This window comes from Coenobita brevimanus, chromosome 65 (genome assembly GCF_032717465.1).
Source record: "Coenobita brevimanus isolate Jiangsu-jjx chromosome 65, ASM3271746v2, whole genome shotgun sequence".
NCBI lineage: Eukaryota > Metazoa > Arthropoda > Malacostraca > Decapoda > Coenobitidae > Coenobita > Coenobita brevimanus.
In genome coordinates, this window is record NC_137018.1 from 16,176,947 (window position 1) to 16,194,288 (window position 17,342).

General features: G+C 48.7%; 1 pseudogene; it reads left to right on the plus strand.

The window, feature by feature from the left end:
• The first annotated feature begins 2,009 nt into the window (after window positions 1-2,009).
• On the plus strand, window positions 2,010-11,296 carry LOC145405179 (large subunit ribosomal RNA; annotated as a pseudogene).
• The last annotated feature ends 6,046 nt before the right edge of the window (window positions 11,297-17,342 follow it).

The window sequence follows — 17,342 nt, forward strand, 5'->3', positions numbered from 1 at the left end:
CATCAAAATGGCAGGAAAACTAATCCACCAGCATTCCTGTTACAATAGTGGTCTCCTGGTCTGAGATGGCATATGTCTCAGTTCACTTAATAAAATAGTCCATTGCCATGCAGACATACCTGTTCCCATCTCTTGTGAAAGCAAAAGTTCCGCTATGCCCACTCTGACCCTCTCCATTGGAGCTCCAGACTGGTACAGCTACAGCGGAGCATGAGGGTGCCTCCTGGGTCCCTTCTTTGCACAGCAGGCCTCATGCTCAGCACCACTGTTCCACATCCTTCCACATACCAACCCAGAAATCCTTTGATGTAGGCGGTTCAAGGTCTTCTTCACTCCTAGGTGTCCACTGGTTATGCTGTTATGCATCTCCTCTAGAATTGGCACCCACAACTTCAGCAATACCTTTAGCCAACAGCTATGAAGTCTATCGAATGTAACCAAACAGCTTTTGCAATTCTGTGTCATCCAGCCGAAGAGTATCCCACTGAGTCCATTCTTGGCAGAGAAACTAGCCCCAGAGATTTTCTCCCATGCTATGTGCACCAAACTATGTCTCTGGAAATCCACAACTGGTTGCAGATCCTGATCTTCCAGCTGCTACTTTTCCACGTCAGCTGAAAGATTTTACGACTCCACTACTGTATGGTAACATTTCTTCACCTACCTTGTCTGTGGCTGCAATGCCGACACTCTAGGGGGCATGGTCTATGGCTGAATCTGCATTTTCATGGATTCATCTGGGCTGGCAAATAATTATGCAGTTATGCTGCTCTGGCTTTCCAGTTCACCAAGTTAGCTGTCCTTCAGAGTTCTTCAGGGACTTCAGCCACATCATCGCAGCATGGTCATAATAGATTATGAAACCTGACTCATACAAGTAAGAGTGAAAACAGTCGAAGCTCCTCACTCTTGTCTGAAGTTCCATGTGCACTGGCCATCTTGTTATGGCTGATGACCTGTGCGGGACATGTTGCTGGGGTGTGCGTTGGCCTGCCTTTGGGTGTTGTCTCCCCCTTCCCCTTCCCCTGGTGCTTGTTTATGTTCAGAGTGTCCTGCTGCATGAAAGGGGTATGCACTGAGGAGTGATGGAGAAAGGGAGTGGTGGTGCCTTCACCAAGGCAAGGGGTGTCGGGTGGAGCTGCATGGCCTCTGCTGCAGGAGGAGCAGTGATTGACACACGCACGCATGCCCAGCATGACCACCACCACCGCCAAGAACGCCGGTGCTGCGAAAAAGCTTTTATCTTTCAGATGTTGAGCACCTGCTCCCCTCTCGCCCCTCGTCATGGGGGAGAGAAAGAGGAGAAGGGGGGAGAACTTGTTTCTCCTTCTCCTGCACTGCTCAGCTGTTGCCAACAAGCATGAAGTGGCCCTCGTTGCCAACTGCAGCCCGGAGAGGAGGAAGAAGCTTCTTCTCCTTCCTCTGGAGCTGCGGAAGGAGGACTCAACGAGGGCCTGGAGGTGCCAGATGGTCGGCGTTGTTGTGATGGCCTAGATCAGCCCACACACAGGTCCAAGCTCCTTAAGGGTCCAGAGTAGTGCGTGTGAAACTTGAAGTCTGACTGACATGAGGAGTCGTGCCTGATGATTGGGCATGATGCCCTCTTCGATGATTGTTGTACATACTGGGGTGCACTGACAACACAAACAAGCTTGTATACAGAAGCTGCTTGCTGTTGCTGCCAGTGCTGGTGGTGGTGCATTGGTGTCAGGTGAGAAAAGCGTTTTTTTTGCTGCTGGTGCTCCTACTTCTGCTGCCTTCTCCACGATTATGTTTATTATACAGGCAGCAGCAGTGAGGCCCAAAAGAAAAACAGTAGCAGCAGCAGCTGCCCACCATACCGAGGAGTACTACTACTACTACTACTACTTCTACTACTACTACTACTACTACTACTGCTACTACTATTAGTACTGATAACACCAGAGAGCCAGTAAGCAGCAGCAGCAGAAGCTATAGTGGAGGGTGTTGGTTGCCTGCTAGTACCAAACAATAATCAATCCTGGTCACGACCTCATCTCAGGAGAGATCACCCGCCAAATTTAAGCACATTAACAAGCGGAGGAAAAGAAATCAACAGGGATTCCCTTAGTAAGGGTGACTGAACCGTGAAGAGCCCAGCGCATAACCTCGAACCTTCACTGAGGCATCCTCGAGGGGTGTTGCATTTCAGAGGGTCCAGCACGTCGACCATTCTCGCCTAAGTCTCGTTTGAAAGTGGCTCATTACCCAAGGATGGTGATAGGCCCGTATGGTGACTCACCCGTAAGGGATACCTTAGTCGGAGGAAAGGACTTTTCTGTAGAGTCAAGTTGCTTGAAACTGTAGCCTAAAGCAGGTGGTAAACTCCATCTAAGGCTAAATATGACCACAAGACTGATAGCGAACAAGCACTGTGAGGTAAAGCTGAAAAGAACTTTGAAGAGAGAGTTCAATAGTACGTGAAACTATTAAGAGCCTAAATGGGTGGAACTTGTAGATCGAAATGAGGGAATTCAGCTTGACGGCGTTGGCTGGGCCAAGAGGTCCGCCTGGGAAGTGACACCCATGCACAGCGTTCGTGCTGATGCTGGCCTGCCTCTGGTGTCTCATGCCGACGCCGGAGGGCGTATTTCTTCTCGAGATAGATTGCCGCAGCTATTGCCAGGGACATCGAAGGCCCAGGCGGACTGGTACCTCGCCATGCCCCCTTCTGCCTCCCTTCCCCTTGTTCGAGGGGGGACAGTAGCGGGGTTGGGCGGGAAGTGGGGGAAACCCCCTGTGACATACTCTGTCCTGTGATGGATTAATGAGTGGCGAGGGGGCTGCTTTTGAGGGTCACGGGAGTGTCTGCGACCGCGCGGTCTCCCTCTGTGGCAATGGCTAAGTCGGTGGACCACCCTGTCTTGAAACATGGACCAAGGAGTTCAACATGTGTGCGAGATATTGGGTGCACTAAACCCAGAGGTGAAATGAAAGTGAGATACTGTGGGGGGCCCCGCCCCTCCTCTCTCATCCTCCGACTCTTCCCCCACTGTCCTGCTTTTCTTCCAAAAGCTGTGGCAGGGCCAAGGGCAGGTAGGCTGGCTGGCAAGGAGGTGGCCGGGGTCTCCTGGGGCTGATCCCTTGGCTATGCAGCATGCCTGGCACCCTTGGAAGGGGCAAAGAGGGGGTGAGTCCCTTTCCCTTCTCTCCTCCAACCTCAATTTCGGCATCCGGCGGCATGTGGTGGCCCTCACCTGAGTGCTCCGGGGAGTGCATACAGCGGCGGATCTTGTCCTCTCTCTCTCTCTTGGGGAGGCAGCTGCCTCACCCAACACGTGTACACGCTCTCCTCCAGTGTCAGGAGGGCGCAAGCCGGGACTTGCCGTATCTGCCCTCTGCAGAGGGACGGGTGAGGGGCTACCAGCTCCCTTCCTGTTTCCACCTGTGACAGGTGCCGGCAAGTACCTTGAGCAGACATGTTGAGACCCGAAAGATGGTGAACTATGCCTGGCCAGGATGAAGCCAGAGTAAACTCTGGTGGAGGTCCGGAGCAATTTCAACGTCCAAATCGATTGTCAGAGCTGGGTATAGGGACGAAAGACTAATTGAACCATCTAGTAGCTGGTTCCCTCCACAGCTTCACTCAGGATAGCTGGCACTCGTACATGAGTTTCAGCTGGTAAAGGCAAATGATTAGAAGTCTTGGGGAAGAAACGTCTTCAACCTATTCTCAAACTTTAAATGGGTGAGTGTCTGGGCTTTCTTGAAAGACGGTGGTGCAGCGGCTTTGCCTCCTCAAGGGTTGCTGCTGGCGCTGCCTTCCACAACCAAAGCTCCAAAGCCAATTACTGAGTGCCTAGTGGGCCAGTTTTGGTAAGCAGAACTGGCTCTGTGGGATGAACTAAATGTCGAGTTAAGGGGCCTAAATGAATGACCATAGAACCCAAGGAAGGTGTTGATTGTTATAGACAGCAGGACGGTGGCCATGGAAGTCGGAATATGCTAAGGAGTGTGTAACAACTCACATGCTGAAGCAACTATCCCTTAAAATGGTATGGCGCTCAAGCACTCTCCTGATACTCAACAGCTGGCGGCACAACAGGCTTTGCCACACAAGTCTTTAAGCCCTGGTAAGTAGGAGGGTGTGGTGGTGAGCACTGAAGGTTTTGGTGTGAGCCGGACTGGAGCCGCCACTGGTGCAGATCTTGGTGGTAGTAGCAGCTAATCGAGAGACTCCCTTGTAGGCCGATGTGGAGGAGAGTTCCATGTGAACGTCAACTGGACATGGATCAGTCGCTCCTGAGCCCAAGGCCAACGCCTTGTACTATGTCAAGTGGTAACGGCTTCAGACGACCAGCCAGTTCCAAGCAGCACAACTGGCGATCCCCCTCCCCCCGGTGCACTCTCATCTTTCCAATTGATGACTGATGATGATGAACGCCATAAGCAGCTGAAGCAGCGCAGTGCAGCACAGGGTGTGCAGGGCCACTTAATGAGGCTGGTGGGCTGTGGTTGTAATGACTGCAGTAGCAGCAGCGGCAGCATAGCTATCCTTGTTGTTGTCGCTGGTGTCGGCATCATCCTATTATTAGTCATGCATGTAAGAGAGAGCACATAACGATGCGACGGAGATGCATGGGGGGGGGGTCTGCCGCCCAGGCAAAACACAGAGGGGCTGCTCCTCAGGTTGGGAGAGCTCCACCGGGGCATTGGCACCCGGCACGATCAATGGAGGTGTAGCAGCACCGTCGTCCTCCTCTGTTAATGATAACATGGTCAGGAGGAAAGGCACGCATTCCTTGCCCTTGCCGGCTTTGGGGACAAGTACTTCGTGGCTGTGCGATGCCTGGTAGATGTAATGACGAGGCTTGATTGATAGAAGAGGGGGAGTAGGGGGGTAGCATGTATCAAGTAGCAGCAGCAGCAGCAGCAGCAGTCCAAGAAGGGGTTGGTTTTGGTGGGGTGCAGCAGCGTCTGCCGTCCTCCTCCCACAGACTGGCTGACTGACTGACTGCTACTGGTATAATAACGGTGCTACCACTGCTACTACTACTCCCGCTGCAAGGTCTGCCTGGTGCTGCCGGTCTCGTGCTTTATTATCCTGCACACAGCTGCTGCTGCTGTTGCTGCCCGTCGTCCCTCCTCCTGTGTGTAGGCGGCAGTGGTTGCAGTGGTGGTGGTGGTGAGGCAGGGGGTGCCTGTATCCCTCCCTGTGGCACATACACAGTAGTGTTGTGTCACCTGCTCTGCTCCTCCCACTCCTGCTCATCGTCGTTGTTGTCGTCATCCTCCGCCTTCTCAAAGAGAGGGAGTGGTGGTGGCGTCGGCGGCAGTGATGGTAGCAGTAGTAGCAGTAGTAGCAGCGGGGATGGGAGACTGGTTGCTCACTACTAGACGAATTCCTCCCAGGTGCGCGTGGCCGTGGCCTTCCCTGCCCCCTCTCTGAAGGCAGTAGGAAGGAAGGATGGAAGGTGGAACGGAATCCTCTTACAAGTCGCGGTTTGGCCCATTGGTGATGGTCGGCAGACTGGATCAGCCTGTCTGTCAGAGGACCCGATACACGGGCGGGAGGTGCGTGTGTGCTGGGGCGCGCATGAAAGTTTGTTTGAAACCTGGCTCCCATTGTCCTGCAGTGAGTGCCCATCTCTTCGAGGTAATGAGCATAAGTCACGGGACAGCCGCGGCCCACAGTTACCCGTTGAGAGTTCGTTGGCGATAGGGGATATGGTTAAGATTCTGTAACTTAGACCTAGAAGATCCACACTGCATGTTGGTGTGGAAAAGCAGGGACCTGGCAATGGGGAAAAACCTGCGGATACCGGGTTAGTTGGGCCTGTGCTGGAAGTGGAGCCTGGTTGTGACCGCTGGACTGGGCCTCGATAGGAGGCATCCAGGCGCAGCGAGGTGGCAGGAGGGGGCCCTGGGTGCGGGTATGTCTTCATGGTGGCCCACTGGTGGTGGTGTTAATATTTCTGGTGTGGGGCGGTCCGGTGGTGCGTGGTGAGTTCCCGTTGCCAGCCGGCGGTTCTTGGGCCGTGCTCACTCCTCTTCCAAAGGGCGCAAGTGGTCAGCTTCCCTGCCGTTGTAAGCGCCTCCCTCCTCTCTGAAGCCGGGCAGCCACTCCCACTGTGCACCACTGCCATTGCCACCATGGACCGTCGATGCATGGGCCCCCTCTTTCCATCCCTTCCCCGGCTAAGTCGCTCCCGTTATGGTGGGTGCCTCTGCTTCCCGTGATGACTCGAGCTCGGACCAGTGTGTCTGCAACCCTTCCATGGAAAGCACATGGCAGCATGAGATTCTAAGAATGTCGTTCCCCCCAAGCAAATCGGGGCCCCCTCTGGGCTGAGGGCGCCACTTAGGGTGATGCGTGCCCTCCGCAGGCTGCCCTCTTGGTGCGCCACCACCAGTACCCTCTAAGGTAGCCCTGCATGGGGTGTGGGATGCTCTGCTTGTGATGATACGGCTCCCCCACTGGCCGACTCACTTCGGCTGGCACTCAGCGACCGGCTAAAAACTAGCATGGACAAGGGGAATCCGACTGTCTAATTATAATAAAGCATTGTGATGATCCGAGAGAGTTCTTGATGCATTTGATTTCTGCCCAGTGCTCTGAATGTCAAAGTGAAGAGATTCAATCAAGTACAGGTAAACGGCGGGAGTAACTAAGACTCTCTTGGCTAATGCCTCCTAGTGGCGAGAGTTAGTAACTTCTGATGTAACCCTAAAGGTTTCATCAAAAGGCTAACATTATCCGAATCATACCAACTGGACCTGGTTCGATATTGTATTTAGACTGCTTTAACGAGCTGTATACAAGCCACTATGTCTGACAGTGGTGAATCAGGTACTCGTGACAATGCAGATGGGGAGTTGGTATGTCCTGTCTGTGGGCGACAGTTTAGAACGGAGAAGGGCGTGGGTGTGCACTAACGCAGTGCTCATCCAGACCACTACTTCGCTGACAGGGAGCTGATGAGAACTAAGGCCAGATGGACTGAAGCTGAGGCCTGGCTCCTAGCCTCCAAGGAGGTAAAGGTCTATCAGAAGAATCCAACAGCAGCAAGAAACATCAACCAGCTGCTGATGGACTCCTATCTGAATAGGTCTTTCGATGCAATTAAATCCCGAAGGAAGTCCGCTGCTCACCAGGCCCTCGTGGAGGAGATCACCTCAGGTCACTCCCAACAACAGCAGGGAGGCCTTGCCTGTGTGGAGGGTGAGGTGGGAGACACTGTAATGACACTAGAAGGTGGAGAAGGTGAAATCGGCCTGGAGAGGAGGCCAGATCTTGGCAGAGACATGAAGCATCAAGAAGGAGTTCAGGAGTCAAACTGGAGGGAGGAGATTATGGCAGCAGTCTCCTCCCTGTGTGCTGAATTGTCCATCAAAGAGAGGGATGACCCAGGTGAGTTGGTCCGTCTGATGCTGGAGGAGCTCCCTTGCAGGGGGGCTCCAGCGATGGTGAATGGTGATCAAAGTAGAAGACCAGGGCATGCCCCTCCCTGGGGACATAGACGAGTGAGGAAGCAACTCTTTGCTCAAACCCAGGGGAGGTGGATGAAAGACAGGGGCCAGCTCATCAGGGACATTCTCGATGGAAAGCTGACAGAAAGCCGATGAGGAGAAGACTGCTTTCTGGACAGATTTGTATGGCACTCCATCCCACCCCTGGAATGGTCCAGTGCCCACACCGGTCTGTCCTCCGAAATGGGAATTGCTGGCTCTCATCTTTGTCGAAGAAGTGGAGGGGGTTCTCAGGAAGGCGAGGGTAAGTACCCCCAGGCCCAGACGGGACTACCCTGGCTGACCTACGGAACCTAGGGCCGGTGAAGGCAGCTCTCCTTTTCAATGCAATCTTGATCCATGGACACCTCCCTGAGCGATTAAGAACATCTAAGATCACCTTGGTACCAAAGACTGTGACACCCGATGGGCCAGCCGGGTTCCGTTCCATCACGGTGTCCTCTTACGTGGTCAGGATACTGTGCTCGATCTTGGCTGCTCGAATCCAGGGTGCAGACTTGTTCTCGTGGACGCAGTGCGCATTTCGACCTCGCGACGTTTGCACCGAGAACATAAACTTGACGATTGCTATACTGTATAAGGGTTATAGGAGGTGGCACGATGTTTTTGTGGCGTTGTTGGACATCCAAAAGGCGTTAGACACACTGTCCCACTCTGCCTTGGGGGCCATACTTTGCAGAGTTGGCATGCCGGCTTCTCTAGCCCTGTACTGTATAAGATGCTGTGGCACTGCAAGACTGGACCCCCTGGGGACGACCATCAGTCCGACCAGTGGAGTCTGGCAAGGGGATCCTCTCTCCCACCTAATTTTCAATGCTGCAATAGATTATGTGCTGGGAAGCTTGGATAACCAGCTGGAGGTCAAGCTAGGGGGTCAGCATGTGGTCAGTTATGCCTATGCTGATGACATTGTCTTGACGTCACCCACCAAGCCTTCCCTTCAGGCCTTAATCGACTCAGCCACTCAAAGGCTGGATCAACTTGGCCTGAGGGTAAATCCTAACAAGTGTAAATCTATTGCCGTGGTGTGGGATGGGAAGGCCAAGAAATACATCTGGTCGGCCAACCTGTTCTGCACTGCTGGTGGTCATGTGATTCCCACACTTAGTGCCTCTCAGACCACAAAGTATCTAGGCATGGATGTGGGCTGGAGGCCCTCTCAAACAGTGTATAGAGCTGCCCAAGCAGCTCCCTTAGCTTCAAGCTGAGGGAGCTGCTTGGGCAGTTACGACCTGTGCCCTTGTGCCCTCGGCAAAAGCTGTGGGCAAACACCAAGATGGTGTACCCGAAGTTGCTCCACGGACTTGTCCAAGCGGAGGTAACTTTGGGTACACTTAAAGACTTAAATCAGAGAGTAAGGGCAGCAGTGATGGATGTACTCCACCTTCCAGCTGACACCCCTAAAGCATTTTTCCACACACCGCTGAGGGGTGGTGGGCTACGAATCCCCTCGTTTTATACCCGAGTTCCGCCACTCAGGGCAGCTCGCCTGCTCCGAATCAAATGCTTTACTTGCCCGATGATGATTAGTCTTTGTCAGCACCCCTACATTGTGGACTGCTTGGAGCGGACCAGATGGCCCATCATACAGGGCGTCAGGGTGATGGATCATTGAATAGAGGCAAACCAGTGGATCCTTGACCTCTGTAGGCAATATGATGGTGAAGGCCTGATGGGCTGCTCTAGGCAGGCTGACGGAGCATCGCATAGGTGGATATATGAAGGTTCTGGCAGGCTCAGCAGCTCCAAATACATTGGAACCGTTAAACTGCGAGGAAACCTCAAGAGCACCCCTGAAAGATCATCGAGAGGACATGCAGTACAGCAATCCAATCTGCGCTGTGAGGGTGGATGTGGGACCCCAACCTCCTTGAATCACGTCCTCCAGGGTTGTGCTCTGACTCATGAAATCCATGTCGCCTGCCACGATAGGCTAGTAGACTACATCCAGGGGCAAATACAACGAGCACGTCCCAATTATCATGTCGGGAAAGAGATATTATTGCACACAGGACCAGTTATGAGACAGTCAGAGCTTCTTATCAACACAGGGACCTTGGTTGTTGTACTTGATGTGCAGGTAACACATGATCCCCACTGTACTTCACTGTATTCAGCTGCTGCATGCAAGGTTGAATAGTATAACACCCCTGAAGTGAAAGAGGCAGCATGTTAGCGGGCAGCCCAGCACACTGCAACTGTTGAGGCGGTACTGCTCAACTGGAGGGGGATGTTAACGTCCAACAGCACGGCAGCTCTCAGAAGGTTGGGCTTTACCTCCAGTTCCCTTGCAACCCTGGTTATGATTTCCTTAGAGGGATCGAACAATATAGTGCAGTTTCAGTGAAGGAGAGCCATGAGGAGGCAGACACGGGCTCCTGACTGATGCATTAGAGCCGCATAAAGAGGTACCATGCCCCTGGTCAAGCTTGCCAGCATCCAGTGGCGTCCTCGCCGTACCAACCATGGTCTCGCAAAGATCCACAGATGGAAGAAAGGTCTGCTGGTGGTAGGGTAATGGTAATGGTATAAGATCCTGGCGGTACCATATAGAAGGCGCGCCACACATCTGTCACAAGCGCAAATGATTGGGATCCAGTGATGAGGAGGCATTGTCTGGGGATGAAGGAAGGTTATATGGTGGACATGCCCCAACCTGAGGACCCAATCAATCACTAGCCAAATGCATCATTATCTAATTAGTGATGCACATGAATGTTTAATGAGATTCTCACTGTCCCTGTGTAGTCTAGCAAACCCACAGGCAGGGGAAGGGGCCTCCAGCAGACAGCAGGGAAAGAAGACCCTGTTGAGCTGGACTCTAGTCTGATTTTGTAAGGAGATAGCAGAGGTGTAGCATAAGTGGGAGGTGGGTCTCCCTCCTCAAATGGCCCACCATCAATGAAATACCACTGCTCTGATCTTTTCTTAACTTACTCGGTGAGACGGAGTGGGAGCCTCCCCACATGGGAGTGTCTCCTTATTCTAGCGCTAAGGAGCAGTGGGGGGTCCTCGGTGAGACGGGCTCAGGCCTCCTCCAAGGGGTTCGTCGGTCCGTCCATCTGACAGCGGGTGCCAGAGCCTCCGAGGGGCTGCCGAGGTGTGCCTGCCCTTTGCCCCGCATTGCCGGGGCCCTCTGTAATCCACTTGTAGGACAGATTCAGGTGGGGAGTCTGACTGGGACAGTACATCTGTCAAATGATAGCACAAGTGTCCTAAGGCCAGCTCAGCATGGACAGAAACCTCACGTAGAGTAAAAAGGCAAAAGCTGGCATGATCCTGATTTTCAGTATGAATACGGACTGCGAAAGCATGGCCTATCGATCCTTTTGACTTTTATGAGTTTTAAGCAAGAGGTTTCAGAAAAGTTACCACAGGGATAACTGGCTTGTGGCAGCCAAGCATTCATAGTGACATCGCTTTTTTATCCTTTGATGTCGGCTCTTCCTATCATTGTGAAGCAGAATTCGCCAAGTGTCGGCTTGTTCACCTGTAAAAAGGGAATGTGAGATAGGTTTAGACCATCGCGGAACTGCACTGTGCTACCTTATGTAACGGCCCCAAATTGGGAGCATTTCTAATGTAGCCATGAATGTGGGAGGCAACCAAAACATTCCTCGGCTCTTGTCTAAGTGCAGGGACACTTTTAATCAACATAATTTTCAAGTATAGTGACTTTTCTATGTAATGTAGGGTCATGTTACAATTCATTAAAAAAAAAATTGCCAAAAATCAGGAAATGGTCTGATATGGGAGAAAAGGTGTCCTCCAGTTTGGGTCTCATCTTTATAACACTTGAGTTGATGTTCGGTACTGTTTCGGCATTTTGTGATCGTTTGCGGGGCAAAAATTGGAGTAAGGTAGTCTTTTTGATAACAGATACCTATTCTCCAGTCCAAAACCCTTAAAACTGGATTTTCTATTTCCACTTCAGATATGTGTTAGAGAAGGCAGAGAACAACCCCTAAATTCGTTTTTGAGTCAATTCGGCCATGGTTGAGGGAATTACCTTTTCTTTTTTTCAACTTTGCTTGCTGTTATCTCGGCGGCTTCGGTAAGAGTTGGGAAAATGAGACTGTTACCATTCGAAAGAGCGTCCTCGGCTCTACTTGTGCCTAAAGTCTCACTTCTCTGCTGCAACTTTTTCTGGCATGTCACATATCATATATGAACGAAGTTAGTCCTAGGTAATGTAGCAAAATACTTGACACAGGCCATTTTGGTACATTAGATGAGATTTTCAAAATTTTGAATAAAAAAAAAAAACACACCAGGGAAACTCAGCATGCAAAACTAGGGAGGGGGGGGTTACTCCCTGGTGTTTTTGATAGCGGTTCAATTTACACATTTTCTTCCATTGCGCCCACACCCTTGATGCGTTTTTCACCATTTTTTGATATGTGATTTGTGCTAGGGAGACCTATCTCCTGTATTAAGGGTTACATTCGATTCCAAATATTATTATTGTGGGAACAGGAGCAATTGAAATTTTGTCTAAACCTTGTTCAAATATTACATTAGATTTGAAGAAGAGTGTTAACTTTGGAGACATCTGACTTCCATTTTCTGAAATGACAAACAATTGCACTGATAAAACTCAGTGAGAGGAAGCCATTGGTGGTAAATTCAAGCTTGGGGGAGCATTCTCATAAGAGGGGGTGGTGCTTTCAAGGTAATGTAACTGTGAACAGTCAACTTTGACTTCTGTCAACTTTGACTTATGTAGCAAATTGGAACAGATTCATTTTTTGTCTCCCCATCCATGTAATGTAGCAGCTTGAACAAGGCTAGACACCTAATGTAGCATCATGAATCAGGTGAAGGAAACTAATGTAGCAATGTGAATCAGATGGTCAACTAATGTAGCAATACACAAAGAAGAGATACCTAATGTAGCAATAAATAAGGTTTAGACAATAATGTAGCATCATGAATCAGGTTAGACATCTAATGTAGCATGAACAAGGTTTAGACATCTAATGTAGCATGAACAAGGTTTAGACACCAAAATGAAGCAGGTTAGTCCCATGTAATGTAGCATGAAAATATTTAGACTAAAAAAAAAAAATGACACTTTCGGACATTGGTTTGAGACTTGACACTTGTTCAAGCATGGAAGTTCACACTATTCATGGACAAGGTAAAGTCCAAGTTTGGTCTGTTTTGGTGTACAAATAACTCAGAACATTGGAAAAAGAAGAAGAAAAAAAAAAAAAAAAACTCTTGCTCAAAGTTTCAACCTGCAGGTATGCGGTAGTAGTAAATATAAAGATGTGAGAAATTGTGTAACCACGGGAGATGGTCGTGAAAAGTGAAGATGTACTGCTCATCTGCTCTTTTCTCTAGCTTTTTAGGGCTGTCTCACCGGCATTAGTTTTGTACATAGCGACAATAAAAGTTAGGCTAGCTAGTTCTCACATTCCTCTCTACCCTTGCTAGAGATATGGTAGGTGTCTATATCTACTTACTGAGGTTGCCTCTGCTTGCCCACCTCTGGAGTGTACCCCCCACTGACAAGGCCGGCATTACGGTACGATACGGAACGGAGTACGGTACGGTACGGTACGGTTGATATTTAGGCTGAAAGTACGGTACGGAATTACGTTACGTTTTTTTCCGTGAAGTACGGTACGGTACGATTTAGGTACGGTAAAACGAGCAAAATTCCGTACCGTACCGTACCCCAGGCTTAAATATATGATAATGCCTTAGTACTGTGGAGCGCTCATTTTTAGGGTTAAGTTACATTCTGGACGAATTACGACTAGGCTTGAAAGATGATGTAATCGATGCAATTATGTTCCTCAGATGTAATACATAAAACTTGAAAGTTCGATTGTAATTCAGCAGTGGAAGATTTACTTTTTCGTTTTTCTCCATATATAATCCTTTGAAATATTGATAATAGAGCAAGAAGATTTTTTTAAAGTTATACTATGTTTATGATAATTATAAGTAAAAAACAAAAACTTTACCATTTCAGAAAGTATGGTCAAAGAATCATGGTTTTACCTATCTAGAAGATACATTTTTTGTCTAAATTATTGTTCAGTGAATATATGTATTGCATAATAATACTTTGTATGACTAAAGTACAACATGTCTTTCTAAATACATACTACTATATGTAAGAATGGAGTATATCTTAGTCCACACATGAACTCTAAATATATTATTATGTAATGTATTATTGTGATTAGTGATATAGGCCTAGAAATAGATACTGTATATTTTGCCGATGGTACGATAAAAGTACGGAATTACGGTACGGATTTTTTTCCGTACTGTACGGTATGGAAAAACAACTTGGGGTACGGTATTTTAACCAGGTACGGAGTACGGAAAAAATATTTCGTACCGTACCGTACTACCAGCCTGGCCCACTGATCGCTCTGGGGTGTGAATTATACACAGGCGCGTCCTCCCGAGAGTGGTTTGAGAGGGCAATCTCAGACTAGGTGTGTCTTCCCTGGGTACTTTGTCCCTTGCTCATTCTTCTCTTTCTTCCCACTTTGCCCTCGTGGGGGAAGTAGTTACTATGGCGGAAGCCCCTGCTGCCTCCCCCCCCTTCCGGGGGGGAGGTAGTCCTGATCGACACCCGACTGTTCAACGGACAGACTGCCCCCAGACTGAAAGTCCCATGACAGGCGCCCCTATTGACATCAATGTTAATAGCACTTCGTTTGTCCTGATTCATGCGGTTGGTTCTACTCCCCTGTCCAGCCTCAATCCCTTCATCATCAAGAAGGTGATTGATGGATGTGCAGGTGAGCTAGAACAAGTTAAAAAAAACTTGCAAGTGGAGACCTACTAGTAAAGACTGTAAATTCGCACAAGGTCAAGGATTTGCTTACACTGAGCAAGTTCCGTTGCTACAATGTTGTGACCAAGATCCCGCAGTCCATGAATTCCTGCAAGGGTGTTATCAACTGCAGGGATCTAGTGGTTATGGAGGAGGACGACATCGTACAGGAAATGGCTCAGCAAGATGTCATAGACACAAGATTAATTACTAGATTCTCGGAAGGCAGGAGGACGAAGACCGCCATTGTTGTCCTAACGTTTACAAAGTTTCTTTACCTTCCAACATATGAATACGAAATTCTTAACGTAAGACCATACATCCTGAACCCCCTTCATTGTGCAAAATGTCAGAGTTATGGACATCACAAAAAGACTCGTTGAGCTTCGACCGTAGTGTGTGGCAAGTATGCGGCTGTAAGCCACTCTGCTAACAACTGTACATCAGAGACTGAATGTTGCTTTCATTGCCAGGGCACTCACTCCACTTCCTCTAGGGTTTGTCCCAAGTGGAAGGAGGAGAAGGAGATCTGCACAGTGAAAGTGATGGAAGGCAAATCCTTTTACGATGCTAGGTAGAAGGTGAGGAGTTGCATGCAACTCCCAAGCCTAATATCTACTATGCATCAGTGGTTGTGTCCCGTCCCGTGATGTGCACCGTGGAAACGCAGACTGACCTTACATTTGCTCCTCATGCGTCACGTTCTGCCTCTCAGTCTAAGCTTCCTGTACACTCCAACTGTCTTATGGACATCCCTGTTGCTACTTCGTACTCTCAGGCTGCTGCTGCTCCTTCGCAGTCAGTGCAGCAAAGACAGAAGTCGGAAAAGTCTGATAAGATTAATTTGACCATCCTCACCAAGCTGGCACGTCCTCATGTCCTTCCCGTTCCTGGTCCAGCGAGGGAGAGAAAGAATAGCTCTTCCTCGGTGGAGTCTAGGAGCCTTGTTATTGACGAAAATATGGAGATCTCCATCAGCAAGCACCGGGAAAGGTCCCCCAGTAACCACTCGCCTGGTCTTCGGGGGCATAAAAAAATAAACACACTGGTCACCCTCATAAATCTTAAACCGTCGCATTCACTGTGTTAAATTGGAGTTGTGGGACCCTTGGGAATAAATTACATAATATAGCAATTTTGCTTTCCATACACAGGCCAGATGTAGTTTGTTTACAGGAGACGCACTTGGTGGATCATCCTGATCCTCCACAGATCAAGCAGTACCACTCGTATAGAAGATATGAAGGTCACGGAGTTGCCATATACACCCACAAATCACACCCACAAACGGAAATGATTCTAAATTCTACTCTGGAAGCTGTCTCGTGCAGAGTAAAATTTAATAACACGTATCTGTCTATTTGCTCTCTGTACTGTCCTCAACATGGCCTCATTGATAGTGATGCTTTGAATTCACTATTTGAACATCTTCCAGGGAATAAGTTAGTGTTGGGTGACTTTAACGCCCATCACTATCAATGGGATAGCTTGTGGATCGATGGTCGTGGGGAACAAGTAGCCGACCTAATACTACAGTCCAACCTCTGTCTTCTGAACGATGGTAGAGTGACTCGTGTAGATGATCGTACTGGTAACTTTTCGTCTATTGACTTATCTCTGGCCTCCCCTGGTATACATCAAGATTTCTCGTAGGACCCTTATGACGATTCCTTGGGAAGTGATCATTTACCCATCTGTCTTTCTTATACACGTGACATTGTTTTGGACCCTCTGCCTCCAATATTTAACTTTAAGAAAGCAGATTGGGGATCCTTCTCAAAGATCGTCAATTTAGATATATCTGGGGAGACCATAGATGTTAAAGTCGAAAATGTGACTAATTTCATAATACACACAGTTGGGGCTGCTATACTCAAGACTTCTACAGTTCATGCAAAGCATAGAGCACATTGGTGGAAGCCGGATTGCCGACAAGCATTAAGGAAACACAATAGGAGATACAGGATTTTTGATAGCCTTCAGAGGACAATTTTATTGCATACCAACAGGCACGGGCTGAGGCAAGGAGAATAATAAGAAGGGCCAAACGTGACTCCTAGTGGACTTTTGTGTCCACGGTGAATCACAATACTCTTCTCAGTAAAGTCTGGTCCACTATTAAAATACTAAATAAAGGCCCATACATTCCTGTTACCACCCTGCAGGTTAATAATAACACATACAGTATGATGATCCCGTGGACGTTGCCAACGTCCTCGCCAGGAGTTTTTCTCATGTAAGTAGCTCAGCCAATTATGATCCGCGTTTCCAACATCATAAACTCATGGCTGAGCTACAGATATTAGACTTTGCCTCAGAAGACGTAAACTCCCCATACAACCAAGAGTTTACTCTAGATGAACTGCTCCTTGCCCTTAAGTCCTGTAAAGACACAAGCCCTGGACCAGACATCATCACGTACGATATGATCCAGCATCTTAATCAGGACAATCTGATTAAGATGTAAGCATTGTTCAATGAGATTTGGGCGTCTCGAACGTTTCCAAACCCATGGTACTTTGCGCACGTCATACCAATACCCAAAGAGGCTGGTCATCTTATGAATCCCAATCCATTTCATCCTATAGTGTTGACTTTTTGTCCATGTATGATCATGGAACGAATGGTAAACAATAGGCTTCATTTTATTTTAGAGTCGAAGAATTTGTTAAATGATCAACAATGTCGCGTCCATAAATACAGAAGTTCACTAGATCATTTAATGGATTTGGAGCATTGTATTTCAGAGACGTTTACCAAAAAAGAATACATGATAGGGGTGTTCTTTTACATCCATAAAGCCTATGACATGACATGGCGACACGGTATACTAATGAAGTTCTGTGCTCATGGTTTAAGAGGAAATTTGCCCATTTTTATTTCAAATTTCTTAGGGGACAGGACTTTTTCTGTCAAATCGCCCCGTAACGTAACATCGGGATATATTTATCCAGTGAAAAACGGGGTGTCGGAGGGAAGTGCTGCTTAGTCCCACTTTTTTATTTAGTGTTATGATCAATGATATTCTGTACTCAGCTCCCATCCCCGG